This window comes from Balaenoptera ricei, chromosome 9 (genome assembly GCF_028023285.1).
Source record: "Balaenoptera ricei isolate mBalRic1 chromosome 9, mBalRic1.hap2, whole genome shotgun sequence".
In the NCBI taxonomy this organism is placed as follows: domain Eukaryota; kingdom Metazoa; phylum Chordata; class Mammalia; order Artiodactyla; family Balaenopteridae; genus Balaenoptera; species Balaenoptera ricei.
Window position 1 is genome coordinate 55,018,544 of NC_082647.1, and position 12,413 is coordinate 55,030,956.

The following is a 12,413-nucleotide window of genomic DNA, read 5'->3' on the forward strand; positions in this document are numbered from 1 at the left end:
GGTTCCTATTCGTGCCTGTAACATCAGTATTTATCACAGCAACTAGCACGGGGCAAATGCTGAATAAGTATCTATTAGATAGATACAGGATCCACTTTTCACAACACATGAATTCAGAAGCAGGTATGGGAACCCAGATGTCTTCGACTAAGCCAAACATAAAGAGATTTGATAAAATGTAAAATACAAAAGCATACAAAAAAACAAGCCCAATTTTTTTTACTATTAAATTCAACAGACATCAAATTACTCATTCAAAATGCTATAAGAGTTTCTAACCACTTACTTTCGATTTTTGTACTTACCATGGGCTAATGAGTTTGCCATCCGGAGATCACACTTTGGGTAGCGCTGCACTGAGGCACAGGACAGCCAGGACCTGCTCAGCATCCATCCATGAAATTCAGGCGGTGAACACCTCATGGGGTGACCTTCAACCACTAGGAGATAAGAGCTGACAGATAAGGTCCTGAGACAGGTCGTGCGTCTCTTCCAATGGTCCCATGGGATGGAGCAACAGCCACCCACAGCCATGGCTCACTTTATAGTGCATCTTCCTTCCTGCTTTGCTGACCCTGTACCTGCCAATTCTATTCCCTAGGATAATGATCCCCAATAAAGCACTCACTTTAGCTTTTACCTGAAAATCTGCTTTCTGGGAAGCCCAGAAAACAAAAGTCAACATACTCTTTGCAACTCACCTGAAGTCAGGGGGAAACACAGGGCACAGAACGTGCAAAATTCATTATCCTCCCTCTAATGCTGCACGTAGCTGCGCTTCTATTGGTTTCCTCTTTCCCTACCTTTTGGTCAGCCTGCTGCAGCTGCTACAGATTTAATCACCCAGCCTGTGAGAAATCCCTCTATTCAACCTCAAGTCCAGGCACTATGTTTTCTTCGTCCTGAGATAAACCATTCAGTCACAGGCAAGGCTCATTTGATCCCTACAATTGACCCTTAAAATTGGCTAGTGTGGTGAATAGGACATTTATCATAATCCTTGTGGATGAGGAAACTGAGAAACAGAAAGGGTAAGTGATTTGTCCATGGACAGTCAATAATTTTGTGACAGAGTGATGAATAAAGCTCAGTTACACTGTTTCCTTTTCATGTGTTTTTACATCACTTTATATTCTGACAAGAGCAGGCAGATTTTCCTGGCCAAGGTGGCCAAGTGGCTAATATTTCAACAGATAAACGAATATGCTGGTAAAAATATCAGTTACTTGCAGAGAGAGGTCATGAATTCCCCCTTAGAGAATGCATTACTTTGAACACAGTCGGTACCCCATAAATGTATGATAAATGAAAGAATAAATAAATGTATAATCAATCTAAACTTGGTATTTTTACAATCTACAAGGCTTTAAAATTATTCTGCTAGAATAAAATCACACACAGATTTCAAGCATACAGACACCTAGAATCCCCTGGATCAAAGGAGATTGTTTTAATTTAAAGAAAGTGCAAAGTTTAAAACACACACATACATACACACACACATACATACACACACACACAAATTCCCTCAGTCAACAATCAACATGACGGGTAGATTGGACTCATTTCAGAATAATGGTACAAACCTACAAAGTAAATTTCACACTAAATCTCCATCAGTACATGTGCATTCATTATAAGTAAATGTATCAAAAAGCCTGAAGGCTTGAGAAATGCCATCTGTAAAAATTATCTAACACTGGCCTTTTAAAGTCTTCTGGAAATTCTGAGTATGCAATTGACACCAGAATACATAAGCAAACAGTGCAAGCATGTATGCATCCAAATTGGGAGCATAACTAGTCATCTAGTGAGTAGATGAAAATGTCATTCCCTAGGATAAGTACAGTTTCATGGGCAATTGATAGTGTATGCCAGCTCTATGAATGCATTTTCAGATGGTGACTTGAAGGACCCTGAAACTATAAAGGCAAAGACCATAATGCTGCTTGAACCAGAGTGCGATCATTCTGACTTGAAATTACTTGAAAGGAAAAGTGATATTACATACCAAATAAGTAAAAGGAAAAAATATATACATAGAAGTTAAAATCTTGCTAGGAAAACAATAGGTGAAGTTGTACAGAATTATAGCAAACCCTCCAAACCTGCACTGTCCAATACTGTAGGTACCAGTCTCCTGTGGGTATTGAGATATGGTTGTGCAACTGAGAACTTAATGTTTCATTTTATTTAATTTTAATTAATGTAAAGTTACATTTAATTCTAATTAACTTTAAATTACATTAAATTTAATTAATTTAATTTGAATTTTAAAAACCAATTCTCAATACAGTTATTAGAAAATTTTATATGTATTTGGAACAACTTTGGTGTGTGAATTTATTTTTTCAACTAGAAATTCCATGAAACCTAAATAAGTATTCAGTGTTTTTCTGGTGAAAATTTAGTGTCCAAACGAAGGTTTGCTGATCCACTCAGTTGTTAGCTACTTGCAGAACACATCAAAGGCAAGTAAATAATTAAGTTTCTCAAGCACAGCATACCCTACTAAGTACTTCCTTAGATTCAGAAATAACTAAAACCATGACAATTAAATACCAACTGCATAAAAATTTCCCCCTCAAAAATAATAAAACAGTGCAGATAAACAAGAAAATGTCTTGAAAGAAACTAGCTATATCTTTCATTGTCTTGGATTAGATATCAGAATGAGTATCAAAATATCAAGAAATTACCAGGGTTTTCAACATTATTAAGTCACACAATTAAATTGGACATGAGTTCAAAATGCAGCAAGCCAAGTCATAATGATAGAGCAGTCAACCACACCATTACTCAAAACCTTAAAACACGTTACCAGGACTGGAGATGGAGATACTGGTTGAGAATGGGTGAAAAAATACCCACTTGGTGTTACAGATCAAAAGATACATATTCAAACAAACATTTTTTTTAAGATTCCACTTTAAATATTTCTCAAAACTAACTATTTGTAGGATAATACACAAAATTCTAGACTTAATTGCTAACTACATTGCAGTAGATGGCAACTACCACAAAGTTTGAAAGAAAAATTAGGTTAAAGTGTTGTCCAGAACATATAACCTAGCTTCATATACACCATCATAAATAAACATGATTTGGAATGCTCTTTGAGTGCAGGTAGTAGGGCACTAAGCATAATTAAATCCACATATTTTGAGCATCATTATGAAAGTTTAGAAGCAAAATCTTTATACAGAAGAGCCGCATACCCAAGCTGAAATAATGCGTTCAATTCTGTTTGCTATTGACACGTCAAGACAGATATAAGAAACCAAAAAGAGATGAGAAGTTCAACCAACATAGCCAAAACTAGAGGGAAAAATCAGAGATTAGGCACCTCCAGGTAAAAAGGTAAGAGATGATTAGAATGTTTCAGTCTATTTGTAAAATACTAATAAACAACAGAAACAGTAAACACCATTTTGTTTAAAAAATACATTTTAAGCCAATTAGATAATTCATTCATTCAATAAATATTTACCAAGGACCCACTTCATCTTAGACACTGTAAAAGGCAGGCTCCAGCACAGAGATGAGAAAGGCAAAGCAACTGCCTTCAAAACGGCCACAGTATGGGAAGAACAACATAACAATTACAACAGAATGCAGTAAATATTTTAATATAAAGCATGGCCATCTTGTCTGGAAACAGATATTATTTTATATGTATATGAATATTTTATTGATAAATGTTTATGTATATTGCCTGTGTTTGCAGACTTTAAGGCCACCCTTGTATATGTACTAGGTGCTATGGGACCATAAGGAAGGATGTTCACAGCTCTTGAGGAGGGAAAAAGGGAAAATGTCAGGGAATATTTTACAAAGGATATAATGCTTGAACTCAAGGATGATAGAGGGATTTGGAAAATAGACAATGGAGGGAACATTTCCTGATTGAAAGGACGATATAACGACAGAGATAAAAGAATGTACCAAGCATCTGGGAACTGGCTAGAAGTTATATTCTGTATAGCCTGAGCAAAGACTGGGTACACTGACATTTCCTGCCTGCTGTCTTTAGTAGAATCACCGTTTCTTTTTCTGTGCAATTTTGTTCCAATTAACTTAAAGGTGTAAAAAATTTAGAAAATAATGAAATAAAGAAAAACATTAATTACCCATATTTCTACCACCCAGAAATAATCACTTTTGGTTACTTTTCTATGAATATAAATATTTTTATGGATGGATGGAGATATATATATATATAAGGCCCACTAAAATTAATGGCTAACATTTATGTCATCCTTACCTATGCCAGGCCCTATTCCAAGCACTTTACATGTATTTATTCAATCAACCTTATGAAATAGGTTTCATTACCCATTTTATAAAGGAGAATAACAGTGAATTTAGGTAACTTTCCCAAGATTCCACAACCAGTATTTGGCAGAGACCCTGTTAGAAGTCTACCAAACTCAGGAGTCTTATTTTATCTCTTGCTTCCCTCAGATCTGTGTGCTTCAGGCACATTTACCTTCTTTTCATTCCTGGATTATCCCCAGTACATTTCCACCCCAGAATCTTAGAACATGCTGTGTCCTCAGCCTAGACAGTTTTTTAAACAGATCATAGAAATCAATATCCTGAGCTTTAATATCATACGGACTTAGATTTATATCTCAGTCCAGCTATCTATTAGTTTATATATGATCGTGATGGTCAGTTTTATGTGTCAACTGAGCCAGATTAAATCAAACTAGGGGTTGCTGTGAAAGTATACTGTAGATGTGATTAAAGTCTATAATCAGTTTACTTTAATAAAGAAGATTATTCTAGATAATCTCAGTGATCCAGCTTCAACTAATTGAAAAGCCTTAAGAGCAGAACTGAGGTTTCCCCAAGGAACAAGAAATTCTGCTTATGGACTGCAGCTTCAGCCAATGCCCAAAAGTTCTGGCCTGTCCTTCCTGATGGTCTCCCTACAGAGATTTAGGACTTGCCTTGCCAATCCCTGCAATCTATCTATCTAATCTGTATATGAATACACATGTATATACACACATATAAATCCTATTGGATCTGTTTCTCTGATGAAATTCTGATCTGAGACAAATTGTCTCTCTGGGTCTCAATTTCCTCATGTGGGAAATGGGGATAGAGTGAGTACATAGCTCATATAGTGCCTGTAAGAACTGAATGAAATACTATGTTTAAACACTTAGTACAGTGCCTGACCTGTGATAAATTAATTTTTCATCAATGTTGCCATCAAATGTGTACTAATATTTGTAAACAGAGTCCATATCAAATAATAAGCTTTAATTTTCTTTTCATTTGAACTGAGGCAACTCCCTTAAATATTAATAAGACATTTATCATCAAGACTTTGCCATGCAACAGAGCACGATTCAATTCTATTCTCATGGATAAAAAGAACAAATGTCCATCAGAGTGGAATGGAAAAATTATGAAACTACTCCATTGGTACAGTTGGAAAATGGAATACAATACAGCAATGAGAACAAATTACTACCGACAACAAGTTGGATGAATTGTGCATACTGAGTGAGAGAGTCACAACAAAGTACATACTGTACAATTTTATTCATATATAAAATATAAAAGCAGACAAAGCTAGTCTATGATGAAGGAAGTCAGAATAGTGGTTAATTGGGGAGAGGTCAAGAGAGAAGTCACTGGGAGGGAACAGAAGGGGGCTTCCAAGATGCTGGGAATGTCTTTTTATCTCTTGATCTGGGAGCTTTTTACACTGGTGTCTTGCTTTGAGAACATTAATTAATGAGTACACTTAAGATTTGTGTGCATTACTTTCAGTATGTTATTCTTCAATAAATAATTTATTAAATTTTTTACTTTCACTTCCAAAGGAGAAACCACTTCTTCATAGTTTGAAAGAGAAACTATCCTTAGAAAAAGGAGCTCAGGTAACCTTTTTTTTCTATGTAAATTAGATCATGTCACCTCGGATTAAACTACCATCAATGGTTTTCCATTGCATTCAAAGTAAAATCTAATCTCCTTACATTGTCTTCAAGGTCCTGGCAACCCCTCCACTCTCACATCCTGCTCGCTCTCTCCTTGCCCACCGAGTCTGGTCATTTCCCAGGACACGCTGAGTTCTTTCCCCATCTCAGGGCCTTTGCTCTTTCTGTGTCCCCAACAGAACGTTCTTCCTTGGGTCCCCATGTTGCTGGCTCCAGCCCATCTTCTTAAATATCACTTTCCCAGAGATGCCTTCCTGACCCCTTCATTTAAAAACACTTTGCCTTTCTCTGCTTATTTCTTTAATATTATTGACCACAATCTGTATTCATTTTGTGGTACTGTTGTTTTGTTTATATTCTGACCCACAGTGGTTGCTCAAAAAATATACAGTGAATAAAAGACTGCATCCAATCAACCCATAAACACCACTGAGGCAAAGCAGTGGGCACGTGCTTTAATAATTTTATGACTTCTTTCCCATCTCAAAGCTTTTCTGGGTATTAATTTTTCCCGGAATTTATCTGAGGAGTGTGGTGAAGAGTACTAGACACAGACAGTATCGTTGTCGTTAATCACAGACATTCCTGGGATTAGCCAGGATTGAAGGTCAGGTCTTCTGTCCTTACTACACTTTGACCTTTAGAAAGGATGGTGGGGTCTAAATAACACCTTGTATGGGTAACTTGGAAGCCTACAAGCATCCAGTGTCTTTCCTTTACTATGCAGATACAGTCTGCATGATAAACATTAACAGGGGATAAACAGATAATTTTGTGGTGTAGTGAGGAGACTGAGAGCCATATTTCCTGGGTTTGAAGCCTCCTGCTCTACTCCTTATCAACAGTTCCCTTGAAAAACATAACAACTTTTTTTGATTCCCGGTTTTGTCAGCGATAAAGTGGAGCTAATATAGCAACATGCATTTCTCAGGACTGTTATGGAAAGCAGATGAGCAAATCTATGTGAAAAGCACTTTGCAAACTTTCTGTACACTGTACACTGTAAGTTGTCAGAATTATTTCAATGTAAGCTTTTTCCCTTGCCTAAGCATAATTTGTATCCTTCATTTCTGCTTGGAATGCAATTATGGCAAGCTAGATAAATGGAAAGGTTTAATCATCACATAATGGGGCACATTAACGTGACAAGGATGGTTATGCTGCCAAAATTACTGTACCTTATGTTGGTTTCGTCCCGGTGCCAATCAGGCCTTTTATATTCATGACTTTGTGTGTGTATATGTATGTGTTTCATAAATTTATCTTTTATACCATTAAATACTATTTGCCAAAATGAAACAGACTCTGACAAATTTATTTATCTGTGGGATATCAAATTATTCATACTTTGCCTGTAAGAGTAAACTACCTGTTTTTCAGTTTCTAAATACTTTCATATATTTAATAAATGATAAAGATCAGGTCATCACCTACACTGTCTATTCATATCTCAGCAGAAGACAGCACTTGAATTAAGTTCTGCACTCCCTCTCCCAGCTATGGCTTTGACTTTAGCAGGAATTTTGTCAGGAAGATTCTCTGCTCATCTTTTTCTTTTGATTATAATATAATAAGAACTAGGATTGGAGACTAATGCTTGATTAGTCTGGAACCATGTAAGTTGTAAAGACATCCATATTTATGGAATTTACTATATAATTAAATGTTAATTATAAGCCATAGTCAAATTCTGAAGTCTATTATTTTACCTCTATAACATAATTTACATACCTGTAGAATTTAGTCCATTTCTAACTGAAATTTTATTTACTTGAGGGAATTTTGCATCAATGTAAGTTTTTGCCTTTGCAAGCAGAAAGAAGGAAGGAAGGAAGGAAGGAAGGAAGGAAGGGAGGGAGGGAGGGAGGGAGGGAGGGAGGGAAGGAGTGGGGGAGGAAGTGTAAAGCGCCAGAAAAGCTAAACATTGTACAAAAAAGCCATGGTTTATGCAGCCACTGAAATCAGTGGCTTCAAGGAAAAGAAAATAATCGATTCTAAAAAGTATACAGAATAAGAAAGAAGCTAGAAGATGTTAGCAATATGGTAAAGAGACACATTCTTTTTCATCCATCAGGGGAAAAAAAACGGAATCAGTTTCTCCAGGAATAATAGTAAAAATGATACAGGCAACACAGTTCAGACATGAAACTAATTCAAATGTGACACGATCTCGAGCAGCCAATAATAGAACATATGACAGGAGAATGTAAAGGTTATCAAGCTTGACTATGAAAAACTAAAAGTACAACTTCCAGAAACTAGGAAATGGAGGCAGAAGGAAGGCTAGACACAGAGACATCTTTATCTTACAACCTGAGGCAAGAGAAACTGTTTACAGTGCATGAAAGCAGACAACTTAAGCAACTTGTTTAAACTTATAAGTGTACCAAACAGAATCTTTTTAAGATACAGCTGTTGTGAGGAGGTGGAAAGAAAGATGGAAATTTTTCCACCTTACAGACTAAATGGACTAAAGACTCGTGTAGCATAGCAATAGATAATTCAGAAGTTGACAAATCAAGAAAGAGCAATACAGCATCATATCTGAAGATACAGACAATGGCAGTTACCACTAAAGGGGTTAACACAGTTAAAAATGTTCATCTCTAGTGACATGGACTGAGGGTGGCGTAGATCAAGAGAATATCTCCTTTTCCTATAGGCCCTCCTACACTATTTAGTTTGAAATTTGTGTGTGTAACCTCTGTTTAGCAGCTACCCAGAAGATATGGTCACCTGGATGTCCTATAGCTTTGCTCACACTTAAAATCTCCATGTTGAATTCATCATCATCATTCCCCAACAAGCATGTGCCTCCTATTACATTCTTTTTAATCATTCAATAACTCATTCATTTATTCATTCATTCAAAAATTGAGTGCCTACTTTGAAGCACCGGAGGTACAATGATGGCAAAATAGACATGGAGGGAAACAGACACACACACACACATACACACTGACTGACTGACAATTAAAATTATTTCAAATTATCATAAGTGTTTTTAAAAAGGGTCTGGAGATAGAATAACAAGGATGGTCTATCTTTAACTAGGATGTGGAAGGAGGTCTCTCAGAGGTGACATGTAAGCTGAGACCCAAAGAAGTGACAAGCCACATGTAATGGAAATTTGTCATATTTGGTGCTACTTAATACCTTTTGAATACACTTCCTATGTTTGAGGAATTTCCTATTTCATGAGTAAAGAAATAAACACTCAGTCCTACTGAAGAACAATAGCATTGTGCAAGAATCTATTGCAATTAAGCGAAAGGAGCCAGTAACAAAAGACCACGTACTATATGATTCCATTTATACAAAATGCCCATAATAAGTAAATCTATAAAGAAATAAAGTACACTAGTGGTTGCCTACACAAGTACACCAGGAAAAGGGTGGGGCTGGGGAAAGAGAACAGGGAATGACTGCTAATGGGTACAGGATTCTCTGTGATGATGAAAGTGTTCTAAACTTAAATTGAGGTGATGGCCGCACAACTCTTTGAATATACTAAATCTGTGACATGGGTAGACACATACCCCACAAACCTTCATAGGGTTTTGTGTGTGCGTGTGTGTGTGTGTGTATGTGGTCATCACTGGCTTAATGAATATCGGATAAGATTTGTGGAGAAGTATTTCTCTGGGAAAGGAACAGAGTTAACCATGTGATTAGACATTTAGCATTAAGGATTATGCTGTGCTTGTGTTGAGCACCAGAGGAACTAATAAAGGAAACTTTGTGCACATTAATCAATTGATTGTGATATGTAGAGCCCTCCAAAGGGCAGGGGTGCAGGCAAAGAGCCCCACTTACCTAAGCTAAGGTGCTGGCAGTAGACATGAAGAGAAGTGGAAAGACTCTAGAAATATTTTGAACTATTTAGACTTGACAGGACTCAATGACAGGTCAGACAGGAGAAGATGAGGCAAAAGCTATTAACGCCTACCCAGTTATGAATCTCCCCCACATCCTGGAAGAAGAAAAAGAAGAGAAGGAGGAAGATAAGAAGAAAGAGGAGAAGGAGGAAAAAGAGGAGAAGGGACATAGAAGAGAAATTAAATTAGAATGATTTTGTTGACTCTTGGAGCAGGCATGAGCTTCCTGGCCCCCTCCCCAACCCCAGTGGCTGAATGATGACTTGCCTAAGTTAATCAGCTTTCAAATTCCCCTAAATGAGAACTGATTTAGATATTGGCATACAATATAAAATTTTCATTGACAAAAATATATATAAGGGAATATCTTCTGGGAGATCCTCTGCTATAATTTTCCTTATTCATAAAGAAAAGAGGAAACAGTACTTTCCTGGGAAAACTATCCTTAACATATCTAGATAAGATTGATTACTTCTTCTTTGTGTCCTTAGGTTCTATTTTTTATGTCTACTACAGCTCATTTAGCACTTACCTATTTACATGTTTGGCTCTTTTTATCAAACTGTAAACCTCTCAAATGCATAGAAGATATATCATTCGTCTTCATTACCCTCAGTTTCTAGAACACATATGTGCTTCTGGCACACAGTAGCTCTTGTTAAATATTTGTTGGATAGTGTTTACATAAGGTTTAAAATTAAGATTAAATATTATGTGCTGCCTTGATACCTGGTGAAATCTGGAGGGACTCAAAGGCCTAACCACAAGTTCCCCTTCCCACTCTGCTCCTGTGCATAAGGTCCTTGAGCTAAACAACCCTCTTTATCAAATGAACCAGGCACAGTTCCTGCTTATCGCTGAGCAGCAAGTTTCAGCTCTCTGCCAGTCTGTGGAATTCTTCAAACAAGCCAAAGACACCTTCTCACTGCAATCAGGAGGCACCTCACCCTCTTGGTACTACAAAGCCTGCCACCCACAGTCCCTGGTTTTTCACTCTGGTCCTGAGTACAACCCCTATAAAGCCCTGTGTGACAAAGCCCTGTCCTTTTCTATCAGATTGTGGATATGTGTATATCTTCCTATCTGGAGCTTGGTGCTGGCTTTCATATGGGCCTCAACCTCCTTGTGTTTTTCCATCCTTGGGAAGGCTAGTCCAGGCTTCCTCATAACACATCACTAACTCCAAGAGTTGTCAATATCATCTGTCCAGTGTTGGGTTTTGGGTGTTCTGCCATCCCTATAAACCTAAGGCATGAATCCCTCCCTCACCAACAGGGTGAAAAGGAGGTGATTCTGTTTTCTACTTATCTCAAATTTTAGTCAGATTATGTGGATAAAGAACACTGGTAGACAGCACATGCATTTTACCAACGGACAATCTTCAGTGAAGTTCACTACAGAAATAAAGCCTTTTTCAAACGGCACTTGGTTAATGAGACTACTAACCACCGCAATCCTTTTGGTCTCAATTCAACTTTGTTTTGGAAGGAATCATTACACCTGTCTCTATCAAGTCAGTTTAATTCTAACTTGATTTCTCATCAGAAATGAAAACATTACACAGAAGGTCTTCCTCTGTGCTGAAAATTAGTCTGCTGACTGGGAGCAGAGCTTGCCCACAACACCTTAGATATCTTGAGTTTGGAGATCAGCAACGGCTCTCACAAAGACCACCTGCCAGAGAACAAGACTAAGTGGTTTGTACTTCTGATTAAAATACACATTACAGAAGGGCTTCCCTTTGTTGTAAAAAATGCAACTTCTTTAAAAATTTGAATATTTTTTCTTCTCTTCACCTCTGGGTTTAACAGTGCCTCCCACAGATTAAGGAGTCTTAAAGACTTAAAAATAAAGGCAGAAAAGTGAATCTCACTGTATCCTGTCAGCATGGTTCTCTCATCAGAGAGAAAAGGGTTAAGCACCAAGGTTGACCTCCCCAAAGTTAAAAGCAGTCATAGGTTTTAATGAAATTATCTTACTTTAGAAAATGGGAAAGTCTTTACAAAGGTACCTATTCAGCTGTAAATTATTATAATTTTTCACCTTGTGATTCTGATCTTATTGTATCTTCACATTTTGTAGTTTGCAACATTATTGGCTTCTGCCTTTCTCTATGATTTGATACCCTAAACTTGCTTTCGTGTAGTGTAGATGAACACACATTATTGGCCAATAAGGCAGGTGAATAAGCTACTACAGGTGTTGTGAGGTAAGCTTTTCAGGAAAGGTGATCACAGTATAGTACAAAGTCAGACTTTAACTTCTATAGCACGTGGGCTATGTCTTCTCTCCTATCCTAATTTATTAACAAACTCAGATAATAATCACAACAACTAGCATCACTGAACATGAACTACGTGCCAGGCACTGTGGTAAGCAATTTTTTATGTCTAGGTTCATTTAATACTCTCAGCAGCTCCATGAGGGACCCATCATCCAGCCACAGAGTTTTGGGAAAAGGGAACTTTTCCCCTGTTTAAATGCTATTTCTGAATTTTTATACCAGCGTGATTGACAATAAATGCAGTAGCCACATTTGAGTCTTCACCCTCCCACAAGAAAGTAACTTAATAAT

At 37.2% G+C, this 12,413-nt stretch overlaps 1 long non-coding RNA gene across 1 annotated transcript in view; it reads right to left on the bottom strand.

The window, feature by feature from the left end:
* Positions 1 to 314: 314 nt before the first annotated feature.
* LOC132371959 (uncharacterized) overlaps positions 315 to 12,413 on the bottom strand; it is a 134,826-nt gene continuing 122,727 nt past the window's right edge. Inside the window, exon 3 of the long non-coding RNA XR_009505029.1 lies at positions 315 to 440. This is a non-coding gene — a long non-coding RNA (uncharacterized LOC132371959). The remainder of the gene's footprint in view (positions 441 to 12,413) is intronic.